The sequence below is a fragment of the Homarus americanus genome, unplaced genomic scaffold (genome assembly GCF_018991925.1).
Source record: "Homarus americanus isolate GMGI-L3 unplaced genomic scaffold, GMGI_Hamer_2.0 scaffold11022, whole genome shotgun sequence".
In the NCBI taxonomy this organism is placed as follows: Eukaryota; Metazoa; Arthropoda; class Malacostraca; order Decapoda; family Nephropidae; genus Homarus; species Homarus americanus.
In genome coordinates this window covers 12,542,257-12,556,703 of record NW_024737068.1, presented here as the reverse complement: position 1 = coordinate 12,556,703, position 14,447 = coordinate 12,542,257, and positions in this window count along the sequence as shown.

Below are 14,447 nucleotides of genomic sequence, written 5' to 3'. Positions count from 1 at the left end.
CTTCCTTCCCTCTCCTCTATACCTCCCATCATCCTTTCCTTCCCTGATATCTCCTCGCCTTAACAGATCAGTCAGGCCGGCCCTCAGCACCCACCTGGAGCGGTGCGGGTGACGGATGAGCAGGTTGCTCCTCCCCTCCCATTTACCTGTGTGGATTTCTCGCGGCAGAATCTCTGTCTGTAGCTCCTCCTATTATCATCCATCTGTCTTTTCTTTTCTTTTCTTTTCAATTTGTTTATTTAATTTTTTTTGCTATACTCAAACACAACCCTATAGGTACAGGGATTTTGACTGTTATATTTTGTTAACCCCTTGAGTACGGTGACTTAATCCCTCTTGAGTACAGTGACTAAATCCTTTTTGAGTAGAGTGACTTAACCCCCTTTTGAGTAGAGTGACTTAATCCCCCCTTGAGTACAATGAATTAGCCCAATGAAATATCTTAACCCCTTGAGTACAGTGGCTTAATCCCCCTTTAAGTACAGTGACTTAACCCCCCCCTTAAGTACAATAACTTAACCCTTTTAAATACAGTGACTTAACCCTCCTTTGAGTATAATTAAATAACCCAGTAAGCATTTTTAACCTCTTCAGTACAACGGCTTTAATCCCTTAAGCGCTATATCTTAACTCCGTGAACACGACATTACACCCATGGGGGAAATAACTCATCCTACTCAAAGGGTTAAAAATGCGACGCAGCAACACGTAATTAGTCAGTGTCCTGTTTCTTAATAACTCCTTAGGAATGAAAAATAAAAGAAGAGGAAAGATGACGCCTTCTTTAGCTATAACAGTTTACATACTAAATCCCTCACGTGATTTACCTCCCTCCTACCTGTCCGTTATGATGTATCGTTTGTTGATACCGAGAAGTGTGTGTGTGTGTGTGTGTGTGTTTTGATAATATGTTTCGTGCCTGAATGAGTTTATGTGTACCCTGGTCTGTGTGTGTGTGTGTGTTGGTGATGATGTGGTCAGTATATGCCTGAATGAGTTTATATGAGTGTGTGTATGTGTGTGTGTGTTTGCATGGCCATGTATGACGCCCGTAAATAACAGAACGTTTTTTATTTTGTTTTTGGTAATTTTCTTTACATATGTTGAAGAAGATTATCTCTCTACTCACGGCTTCTATTTTACCTAAATGTCTGTTGTCACCTGAATTATCAGTCTGGTTTATAGGCCTCTCTGTGTACACAATTATCTCGATACCATTATCGTGATTTAGTTATTTTAGTTATCGTTTTGTATTTATGTATTGTCGAATATCGTTCTGCAAATGTATAGGAGTTTCTGTGTATGATTTTCCTTATCTATACTGTACTGTATATATGCAATTACTGTGTCTATACAGGCATTATTATACAGTTATATAGCGTACGTACGATAATCTAACAATTATCATTGTACAATTATCTAAATATGCAATTATCTGTATACAATTATCTTTACATTTCTGACGCACCCGGAGGACCTCTTCCCCGGGTTAAAGCGGGAAGGCCCATTAGCTGTTGTGTTTTTAAAAGTGCATTGTAGCGTGAAATGCAGTTTCCAATGCATTTGTCTCCACTTGCAGTATATATATGTGCTTTACCTCACTAAAAAACTGACTCAGGTATTTTAAAATAGAATTTCCTAAGTGAAATACAGGGCCTGATAATTCCCTTTTCGACGTTTTTTGCTTTGCACTAAATATCTGGTGACTACAGTATTTTCGCCGGTGAAACTTTCGTACTTTAGAACCTTTTATGTAATATTTTTGGGTAAAATTTCATAATTATGAGAAATTTTTCCTATATTTTTAGGAAATTTTACGTGTTTTGAGCATTTGGAAGGGAAGGAAGGAGGGAATTTAGAGACACCAATATATACGGTTTGCTGGGAGCTGCACGGAAGAACGCTTGTGAGTTATTCAGAAAGTAAATAGCTACAGTAGATGAACAAATAGACAGACATTCAATAAAATCGTCATACTCGTGTAAACCTTTCCCGGACAGATAGGTGTGGATATATGAAACACAAGGCTCTATTAGGAAGGTGGGGAATCAATTTAGGGTATTTAATTGCAAAAGATTTTTATTTATTTACTTTTATGCAGTTTGTAATATAAAATGCCTGAGGGAGATGTTCATTGAGTTCCGTTTTCTGTTTGGACCTATAGTGTTGAGAAATGGAGGGAGAACTGTTACAAGATAATGTCAGTTGTGGTAATTAACGCAATGGACACTTCTCTTGACTGAACGATTGGATGACTAACTGACTGAATTATGAATTTTAAAATAGATTGGATGACTAAATGGGTGTCTGGTTGATTGACTGACGGAATAAACTGATGGATGAATGAATGATCCACTCACTAACTTGCTACACTAAGAGACTTAATTTTTCTCGGGAATTCCTCAGATTTTATTTTTTATTTTTCTAACCCTGACAACGCGCGACTTACTATCCAGGTTCAGTGTGTGTGTGTGTGTGTGTATTGTCTAGGATGCAAATAACGCAGCACAGTATAACCATTTTCGAAAGTGCAGTAGTGAGACAGGAATGCTACGCTACCCTCCCTGTCCCCTCCTCCCCCCTCCTCCGACAACATACGACCCCCCTCCCCCCCTTCTCCTCCCTCATCCTCTTCTTCCTACGTATTTTCCAGTCGTGGGCGTGTGTCGTGGGCGGGGCGGGGCAGGGCGGCACGCTTACCAGGAGCGGGTGGACGGAACGGGCTCGCAGACACCCACGCCCTTATATACACATCTGCTACAACTCCACCACCTCACCCACACTAGCTACACACCTCTCCTCCGGCGTCCTATACCCGCCCACACCTGCTACACAGCCTACCTCCCTAGCCTACAACCGTTACACCCCGCCTACACCCACTACACCCCAGTACACACTCACAACCTAGACCCACTACACCCCCGCCCACACTCCCGGTCTACACCCACTATGCCCCCGCCCACAACTCCAGCTTACACCCACTCCACTTTCTTCTCAGAATACAGTACTGTATAATGTTAGCCCGGGAGGCGATATAATTTTTTTCCCGTGATAAATGGAATCATTACTCCGTCCGGCCATATTTTTCCCAGGATGTAAACGATTGTTGAACTGAGTTTTTTCCTCACTCCTGAGAATATTAACGGAGGAATAAACTTATCTATGAAAAAAAAGGAGACATTATAAGTAGGTAAGTCTTCTTGTTTGGCTGTTAACTGTCAATATTGGTGTATGGAGTCGATTTATTTTTTGCAGGAGGGTTATCTTAATTTTATTTTATTTGTACTTTTAACTATTATTGTTACTATTATTAATTATTATTATTATTATTATTATTATTATTATTATTTTTAATTATGGCCATCCTCATCATCCTTCTCAACCCCGAGAGCTGCAGGTAGCCTCCCCACCAAACCGAAGACCCTCAACGTAGAAAGGTGTGTCCGCTACTTCTGGTCTTCCGTACAGTTGTGATACCGCCAGCACACGAAGTACCAACAGAGGCGTATTGTCCGCGTATATTAGCATGACTAACACGTTTCCGTATCGATCGCTGATCTGAGAATTTATATACGCACATGCATTGCAACATTGAGTGGCCATATAGCTCCATACACTCATGTGCGCACCATGTGTACGCGGAAAACTGGCTCTCAGACACCTGTGAGAGTGAGAGAGGATGGGTGGGGAGGTGAGGCGTGTTGTTTCGGACCAATAAGCAACACACACCTCCGCCATGAACACCTTGAACCGTGTGAACCATCAGTGAGTCGTGTACTTCTATTAGCGTTCTCACTCTCTATCTCACTCACTCACACACACACACACATGAGAGTCGTTCTTCTTTCCTAACTTAACCCTGGCCAGAGACTGATGCCACAGGAAAATACACTCTTGGTGAGGGGGGGGGGTGGTCCGCAGTATTGGGCAATCTACTCAGGGAAGCGTAGGAGGAGCTAACAGTATTGACAGGTGTGGTCACAGAATGGAGAGTCTCAGGTCAGATGAACTCGTTAAAAAATAAGTTAATTACAACATTCCTTTTATACCTGCATATATTCTCTTTAAACACACGCACACACATACACACACACACACACATACACACACATTATATGGATTAAATTACCAACTATTGCGCCAATTGACAAAGATTAAATGTATTGCACTAAACATTAGGCAATTAATTACACTTGTGATATTTACTTTAGTTGTCGATAACTGTGGGTCATTATAGTGTGTATAGTGCTCCACTAGACAAACACCAACACAAACACTCAACCACTAGACAAACACCAACACAAACACTCAACCACTAGACAAACACCAACACAAACACTCAACCACTTAGACAAACACCAACACAAACACTCAACCACTTAGACAAACACCAACACAAACGCTCAACCACAAGACAAACACCAACACAAACACTCAACCACTAAACAAACACCAACACAAACACCAACACAAACACTCAACCACTAGACAAACACCAACACAAACACCAACACAAACATCACAACCACTTCAGACAAGCACCACCAACACAAACACTCAACCACTAGACAAACACCAACACAAACACTCAACCATTAGACAAACACCATCACAAACACCAACACAAACACTCAACCATTAGACAAACACCATCACAAACACCAACACAAACACTCAACCATTAGACAAACACCATCACAAACACTCAACCACTAGACAAACACCAACACAAACACTCAACCACTAAACAAACACCAACACAAACACTCAACCACTAAACAAACACCATCACAAACACTCAACCACTAGACAAAACACAAACACCAACACAAACACTCAACCACTAGACAAACACCAACACAAACACTCAACCATTAGACAAACACCATCACAAACACCAACACAAACACTCAACCACTAGACAAACACCATCACAAACACCGACACAAACATTCAACCACTAAACAAACACCAACACAAACACTCAACCACTAAACAAACACCAACACAAACACTCAACCACTAGACAAACACAAACACCAACACAAACACTCAACCACTAGACAAACACCAACACAAACACTCAACCACAAGACAAACACCAACACAAACACTCAACCACTAAACAAACACCAACACAAACACTCAACCACTAAACAAACACCAACACAAACACTCAACCACAAGACAAACACCAACACAAACACCAACACAAACATTCAAGTCTGTTTTATAAATCCCATGTTGTTTATCTGTTCACTGGTCGTATTAAGAGATCAAAAATGGTAACTCCAAAGCACCATTAAGCTCGTTTGCTCTTGGGGTCACATTGGGAGTGTGTCTAACTAGGTTGATCCTGTGTGTGTGTTAGCTCTTATTAATGGTGTCGTGTTGGGGGTTGAGAGTTGGTTGGGGAGTTGATATTTGAGTTTAGAGGGACACTGTACATTTTTATTACACACACACACATACACACATCACAGACACACACACACACACACACACACACCTGTCTCTTAGTACTTTTGTGTGTGTGTGTTGCTTTCGTCTTATATAAAAAAATAAACAACGTAGAAATTTACATAATTTATTACACTCTTAAATATATGAGTATAAATAAGTTAAGGAAAAAAAACCACTTAAATTAACTCAATATAACAAAGAATTATTGGTACATTGGATTCTCTGCTGCCATTCCTATTGTTAGTGTCAGATCTTCGCCTAAAAGTTTAATTACTGGTAACTGAACAACTGGGTAGGGGAGGCTCCGTTAATTACAGCCCCCGAGTGTAAAAGGGGTGATTGACTCGGACTGGAAGCTGAGGTATAAATATTCTACCCGCTGAATGGTAGAAACGTTGTTTATAAGTGGTTGACCCCGAAGACTTTTAAGTGGTGGATCTCCTTAGTGATTTGTGTTACATTTGTGTTTGGGATAAGTGGTATTCCCTCCCCTTCAGTGGTGGATAAGATAAAGTGGTACTTCCCTTCAGTGGTGGCTAAGATAAAGTGGCACTCCCGTTCAGTGGTGGCTAAGATAAATTGGTACTTCCCCTCAGTGGTGGCTATGATAAAGTGGTACAGGTACTTCCCCTCAGTGGTGGCCATGATAAAGTGGTACTCCCCTTCAGCGGTGGCTCAGATAAAGTGGTACTCCCCTTCAGTGGTGGATAAGATATAGTGGTACTCCCCTTCAGTGGTGGCTAAGATAAAGTGTTACTCCCCTTCAGTGGTGGCTAAGATAAAGTGGTACTCCCCTTCAAGATAAGTGGTACTCCCCTTCAGTGGTGGCTCAGATAGGGTACTAAGAAAGTGTTACTCCCCTTCAGTGGTGGCTAAGATAAAGTGGTACTCCCCTTCAGTTGTGGCTAAGATAAAGTGGCACTCCTGTTCAGTGGTTGCTAAGAAAAAGTGGTTCTCCCCTTCGGTGGTGTCTAACAAAAAGTGGTATTTCCCTTCAGTGGTTGCTATGATAAAGTGGTACAGGATAAAGTCTTCAGTGGTGGCTAAGATAAAGTGGTACTCCCCTTCAGTGGTGGCTAAGATAAGGTGGTACTTTCCTTCAGTGGTGGTTATGATAAAGTGGTACTTCCCTTCAGTGGTGGCTATGATAAAGTGGTACAGGTACTTCCCTTCAGTGGTGGCTAAGATAAAGTGGTACTCCCCTTCAGTGGTGGCTAAGATAAGGTGGTACTTTCCTTCAGTGGTGGCTAAGATAAAGTGGTACTTTTCTTCAGTGGTGGTTATGATAAAGTGGTACTTCCCTTCAGTGGTGGCTATGATAAAGTGGTACAGGTACTTCCCCTCAGTGGTTGCTAAGATAAAGTGGTACTTTTCTTCAGTGGTTACTAAGATAAAGCTGCACCACTCCTCATTGGTAGCTAAAATAAAGTGGCACTCAGTGGTGGCGAAGATAAAGTAGGACTCTCCCTCAACAGTGCCAGAGATAAGTTGCGGGGTGGTGGTGCCTGTTTAGACGGCATCGAGGCAATGTACGATGCAGTTAAGGAGCTATACGAGTCAGAACCAGTGAGCCAGTGTAAAAGGAAGGTTTAAGACGCTGGTAGTTTCCCCTCGACCAGTGATCAAGCGTCTTAAGGGGAACTTCAGCAATGACGCATCTACCATCTATACACCTGCAGTATCTACATCTTACGACACCCCCCACCCCTCCCCCCCCCACCCCCCACCCCCTCACTTCTCACCCAGGATAACGCAAGACTTGTCTATTAAATCTCTGTGATAACTGATACTCTACTGGTCCGCTGCCACCATCAACGCCACTAACACCAGTCTGCTGCCACCATTAACGCCACTATCACCAGTCTGCTGCCACCGTTAACGCCACTAACTCCACACCATTGCCAGTATAATCATCAACACCAGCGGTACTATTCCCTTCATTGTCACTACCCCCGGCACCACTACCTGCCATTAGTATCGGCACCAGCAGCACTAAGCAAAGGATCCTCTAGGCTACCACTAGCGCCACAAAGACTGCATCACAATATTAAGAATCACTTGGTATCAGGACCACTATAACCACAACAGATACCACAGTAACAGTCACCGCATGTTGTAAAGGCACGACTAACAATGACAACAACAGAACTACCACCATCATCACCATTACCACAACCATTGCTACCACTACTACCATTGTCACCACCACCATTACCACAACTACCACAACAATTAGAAAAACCACCATCACCTCAACTACAATCACCACCATCATTACCACTACTGTCACCACCACCACCTTACCACCCTTACCACAACCACCACCACACCACTAGTACCATTATCACCATTACCACAACTACCACCACCATTACCATTACCACAACTACCAGCACTACCAGCACCATAAGCTACACCCACCACAAGCCAACGTAAACAACGAACAAGACTCATTTATCAACCACCACCACTAGGTTGTGTTTCATAAACCCGCCTTAAGAAAAAACAAGTTACCCAAATAACTCTGCAACATTGCAAGCTTTCACCACAAGGCAACTTAGAGGGGGGGCATAAGTAAGAGAGAAGAACGAGGTCATCTTTCTACCTTTCAGAGAGGTCGTGGGAGGTGGAGCGGATAAAGGCTATTACGCTGTCAAGTCTCCCCATTACCAAGCTATTTTAACGAGAAGTGAACTATCAAAATAAAGGAAAGCGCCAACATTCATAACGCATGTGAGCCAAGTCAGAGTATAGGAGGCGACCCACTCTCTTGTCTCTCCTCCAAACACACACACACAAGGTCACTGCTTCATACACTCATACATACGCACAAGGTAACTGCTTCACACATTCATGCACACATGGTCACTGCTTCATACACTCATACATACATACAAGGTCACTGCTTCACATATACATGCACACAAGGTCACTGCCTCATACACTCATACATGCACACAAGGTTACTGCTTCATACTCATACATACACACAAGGTCACTGCTTCACACATACATACACACAAGGTCACAACTTCACACATACATGCACACAGGGTCACTGCTTCAATGCCTCACACACACTCATATTGTACACAAGGTCACTGCTGCATACACTCATACATATACTGTTATGCACAAGGTAACTGCTTCACACACACACACACACACACACACACACACACACTAGGTCACTGCCTTATGAGGCCATCGGCCTCCCGTGACGTCAATAAACTTATTCCACTTGTCTTTCAAACTCACTACACAAGATTTACAGATGTCCTCTCACTGTTGCTCAAACCCCTCCTCAGTCGCCTCCTTCAGTTCCTCATCAGCCTGTAAGTGGCGCCCTCTGAGGTGGGACTTCACGTTTTTAACAGATAATTGTCACTTGGAGTTATATCGGGGGATGTGCTGGAAGGTGTTCACCTACTGGAAACCACAGTCTTGAATAGTCATGTGTGTGACGTGGGATATGTGAACCATCACACTTTACGATTAAGTGATACGAAAATTATATGATTGGAAAATTAAAAGATTGTAAGATCAAGCGATTACGAGATTATAATGACTGGTAAAGTAGATGATTGGATGATTTAAGTAACTGGAAAATAAGTGATTAGATTGAGAGAGGATAAACGTGTTAGTTAGTCATTACAGTGAACATAGGAGGCTCAGTAAGGTTGATTATCAGACGTGTTACTGCCAGGTACGGTTAAGGGGGGGCAGTGAGGCGTGTGTATGGGAAACAAAATTCTGTCAGCCATTCATGTAACCAGGAAAGTCGTTCAAGGAGCTGATGGCGCAGATGACATAAAGAGACAAGAATTAGTCAATGTTAATACAAGGAAATTGACCCCACAGTTTGACCTCCACCTTCATTATAGGGCATTGGGGTCACCAGAATGTTATCTTCACCTTCATTATATGGACTTAAGAGTTATCCTCGACACATCCGCTTGTTATCTCGCCATTCTATAAATCATCCTCAAAATCCCTTTATTGGATCAAAAGTTATGAGGAAGATGCGAAATGCAGATCAAATGGACGGACTGACGGCTAACTAGAGAGAAGGGCAGGGCATCAACAACGTGCTCCCTCATTAATGCAAAGTGAATGGCCATACTGGGACTGGGCAAGGGAGTGGATGGAGATGATTGGAGGGAGGAGGAAGAGTAAGAAAATAACTCAATGATTGGCGTACGGGGAGGGAATGAAGGTAGAAGGGAAAAAAACAGGGATACAATGATGGAAGGGAGACTGAGCGGGTGTAATGACGCAGGCAAGGGGAAACTGGCTCCAGAATGATGCCAGTGAATCGAATTGGGTGAATATGATTTTCTGCAGAGGGGAGAAACCTTTTATAGCGACAGGTTAGTGAGGCAGGAGTCGTGGTGTGGAGGGGTGGGAGGCAGGGAGGGCTGGCGAGTCACCAGGAAACCTTTTTCTCGTGTGAAATTCGAATTGCTATGGACACGCTGTGAAAGCATGAATTGTTTGGCGAAGTGAAATTTGATAGTTTTAAGTAATTTTGGCATGGTTGTTGTGTTAGGGGTCAGCATGACGGGTTGGAGGGGTGAGTGGATGTGTGTGTGTGTATACTGCACTATAGATAAAGGTATGATGTGTGTGTGTGTGTGTGTGCGTGTGTGTGTGAACCTAACCACCACCAACCAACTTAGTGACTCTGAGCTGACAACCTCCACCAGCATCACCTTACGATGTGTGACATTATACCTCAGCATCACGTTTTATAGTCGAGTTCTTAGTCAGGGATAACAAATAGCCCATTTTTGTATACCTTTAGCAATATGGAGTGACCATATAGCTTAGTGAGGGAGAGGGAGGTGGAAGCTAGCAGCTGTCCTAGTGATGACTTGGAAGCCTCTCACATCATCACGCCAGCGGGCACACTTTGATTGGAATCCGTCCAAGGGTAACTGACGGTGACGGGTGAAAGGGGGAGACGTATTGCTTTTACATCTGTGCCTCGTGGTTGATTCTCTGAAAAGTGTTTTTCTTGTTTTACACAGCGATGTTTCCCTCCTTGGTGTGGGAGTGTTTGGGTCGTCCCTCAGTCGACCTCCTTCCTCCTCTTCCTCCTCCTGCAGGGACGGGCCCCTCTCGCCCCGGACGCAATGGCTCCACTCCACCTGACCCTGATTCTTTTGTCTCTTTGTTTACAGCTGCGAAGGAAATTTTTTAAGAGAAGATTGAATGACGGATATATTCCAGGCAATAGACTGGTGGAGTGGGCACATCAAAGATAGTATTACTGGTGTGGAGGAAGAATGTTGTGATGTATTACATTAGCTACCACGAATAAGATGAAAAGATTATTGTCCAATTGTCAACTTTGTCACGTAAGAAATAATGAAATGCGCTGTGGATATTTTCTTCAAAATAGGTCCTCCTACGATCCACGCTCGATGCTGCAATTTACTCATTCACTTTATAACATATCACTGTTGGCTTTAAATATAGACTAGATAAGGGAGGTGAATCCGCACCGGTGCTTACCATTCATATTCGTCGACTAGTATCGGTATGTTCCTCATGAAGACGTCTGCCGCCTTTATTCGTAAACACCCACTGGAGGAAGACTTCGGTTATGGCGTGGTGGTATCTAGGTACTGACGTCCTCCACCAAGAGGCTCGACCTTGTCATCTCATTAGTCTTTGTTTATTGCAAGAATAAGCCGAAACTCAAGAGCATATGTCCGCAGGTCACCTTTTTACCCACAAACCTCTTTGATGGCTGGAACAAATTATATTTGTTAAATAGATTGATGTTATATTACCGAGTGTATTTTGTATCTCTTTCTACTCTATTTTATTCCAATGTGTCGTAATGTTTTTATTTTGAAGATCGTTTTTTGTTTATTTGTGAAGGGCAACAGATTCTTTATTTATTATTTAAAATAGTCAATGTTCTTTTATTTCTTATAATTTGGGCATTGTTGAATTGTGATGAGGGAATAATTCATAATTGTCAAATGTTCTTTAAGTGTTTGTAAAGTATTAATTAAGCATTGATGTTATTTTCTTTTACAAAGGAACGTAGTCAGATGAGAAATGAGTCACTTAATTTCAATATTTATTTATTGAAGAAAATCACGATTTTAACCTCTGAGATCCTATATATATATATATATATATATATATATATATATATATATATATATATATATATATATATATATATATATATATATATATATATATATATATATATATATATATATATATATATATATATATATATCTTGATAAAATCACACGGAAAATGGAAACAACAGTACCTTAGCTTTCGTCTTTATTCAAGACATCTTCAGATGTGGATTTACATGATATATATATATATATATATATATATATATATATATATATATATATATATATATATATATATATATATGAGGTGCTTGTAAATTTATATATGAAGGATAGAAGCTTCAGTTCATTTACCTGTTGGTACACCAAATAGATGCCAATGACTGTATCATAGTGATGTAGAATTGTGTTTTTGAAATAATAAACTCTCGTTCTTCTTCGAGTTTAGGCTTCTTGAATTTGATGACACTTGAGTGAATACTGTATGGATGTTAAAGAGGTAAATGTTATGTAACATGTGAAGCCAATACGGTAAATAACTCCAGCTCTCCTTAATGAAGCATATTTGAGTAATGGCAAATTATTATATTATTCCAGATGCTTAGCTTAAGCTATTTAGATAGTTTGTTTAGTTTAAAGCTTGAGGTAACAATTTATACCTAAAGTGCTTGAAAATGTCAGGGGTAGTTTGAGCTTCTGGGGCCTCACACCCAGCCTCAAGTTCTTTAATTTTCGCCGCTACCATTTGGACACACTGTTAATTTGACAATCTAGTTGTAACATAATTATTATTTTTTATTTAATGTTTTATTTTATCTCAGAGTTTTGTCCATCGTGTTTTGATTTTTCATTTAATTTTAGGTCAAAATTATGTGCAACTATGACATTTATTCTAATTTTATTTCTATACACTGTCTTTATTAACGTTGTATTTTATTTTTCTAATTTTTAAATTTCATTGTTTGTTTTATTTAATTATTGCCTTTTAGCCAAATGTTAATTGTTCTTCCTTGTTCACAAGTAACAATGATTATGTTTCCTAAATGTTAGAGGAAAAGACAGATACATAAATTGTGTAATGGTTTACGTTATTCATTTGGTCAATGCCCTTCGCTTGGCACTATCTAATAGCGGTTTATTTAGTGAACGAGTTTCATTAACTATGCAGAGGGCGCTTAAAAGCCCGCGTTACGCCGTGTCGGGCCGCCATTGACGAGCGCGTTTAATTCATGTGTCGATAACGACAAATCTTTTCACAAAAATGTAACTGGCAAACAGACGCGGCGCCCACAGTCGATACGGCGGCCGGGTTCATTGACAATTATGTTTACTGTAAAATGTTGTCTTTCTAGGCAAGCACGGTATCATGCCGAGTGCTGTTTACTCCCGTCGGCGTTGAATACTTCACGTTCATATCTATATTGTGTCCGGTGGTGCTCGAAATAGCTGTTGAGCTGAATGGCTTTCCTAGCTCGCGTTGTTTACTTCCGTGAATGTAGTGGCTGTGTGTGTCACGCTCTACCGCACATCCTCATTTAATGCAGCCCCCCCCCTCTCCCCCCCCACCCCTGCCGCTTGTGTTGTTGACTCACTCTCTCCCTCCCATACCATGTGATAGTTTAATCCTTTATATGCTCATCTGTCATGTTATTCACAAATACGTGTTTGGTTACCTAGTTATTCCAGTTCATTTTGTTAGGTCAGGTTAGGTACCCACCCTCACTAACACACTGAGGGAACTTTTATCTCTATTATCCCTCAGCGTTTTTGTCTTGTCTTTCCTCCTTATCTTTCGTCAAGTGCAGGTGACAGGAGGAAATAGATACAGAAAGAGAATGAGAAGCAAGGAAGGGGTGAGAGAGAAGTAGGTGAGAAGAATAAAAAGAACAAGAAATTGATGCTTGGGAGGATGAACGAGAGGGAGAGACAGAAGCGGGTGAAGAGAGTGAGAGACAGAAGGGGCGAGAGGCAGAGAAGGTCGAGAGACAGAATAGGTCGAGAGAGAGATAAAGAATAAAGGGTAGATAAAAATAGAGCAAGAAATTCAAATAAGAGCAAAACCAAAGGATGGAGAGAGAGAGAGAGAGAGAGAGAGAGAGAGAGAGAGAGAGTCTTAAGGAGGGATCTGACGTGATGGGGTCCTACTCCATAACGTCTTGTTCCTGGAGGCTGGTGAAGGAGGGGTCAACTCTTACCATACACTTGAGGCCCTAGAAAGACACGTGTTCTAGGAAGTGTGGCCCTGGACCTAGAGAGGAGGCACTGTGTAGTTAGTTCACCTCCTCCTCTTCATTTATTTGTGTCTACCTCTTTTTCCTGTTTTCCTCATATTTTTCTTCTTCTTTCTCCTCTTTCTCGTATTTTTCATCTTCTTTCTCTTTTTCCCCTTCTTCCTCCGCCTCCCCACCTTTTCCTTAAGTTCCTCTTCCTTCTACATGCTTTCATCTTTTCCTCCTCCTTTTTCTCATCTTAGCTCTCTCCTATTTTTCCTTATCTTTCTCCTCCTCGTTTCCATCCTCCTCCTGCTCCTCCTCCTCCTCCTACTACTACTACTCTTCTTCCTCTTCCTTTCTCCTTATCATCATGCTCTTCCTCCTATTAATCTCATTACTACTGTTTCTTAAGTTTATCCTCTTCCGCTTCTTCCATCTATTCATCTTGCTACTGCTGCTGTTATTTATCTCCCCACCACACCCTCCCTTCCTCCTCCTCCTCGTCCTCCTCCTCCATCTCTTCCATCTCCTCCTCCTCCCTCTCTTCCTTCTCATCTTATTCTTCTTCGCCTGTTTTTCCATACCATTGAGAGACACCATTAAGGAAGCTCCCTCGTAAAATGTATCTCAACCTTTCTCTCCCCCTTTTCTTGGTTAGCG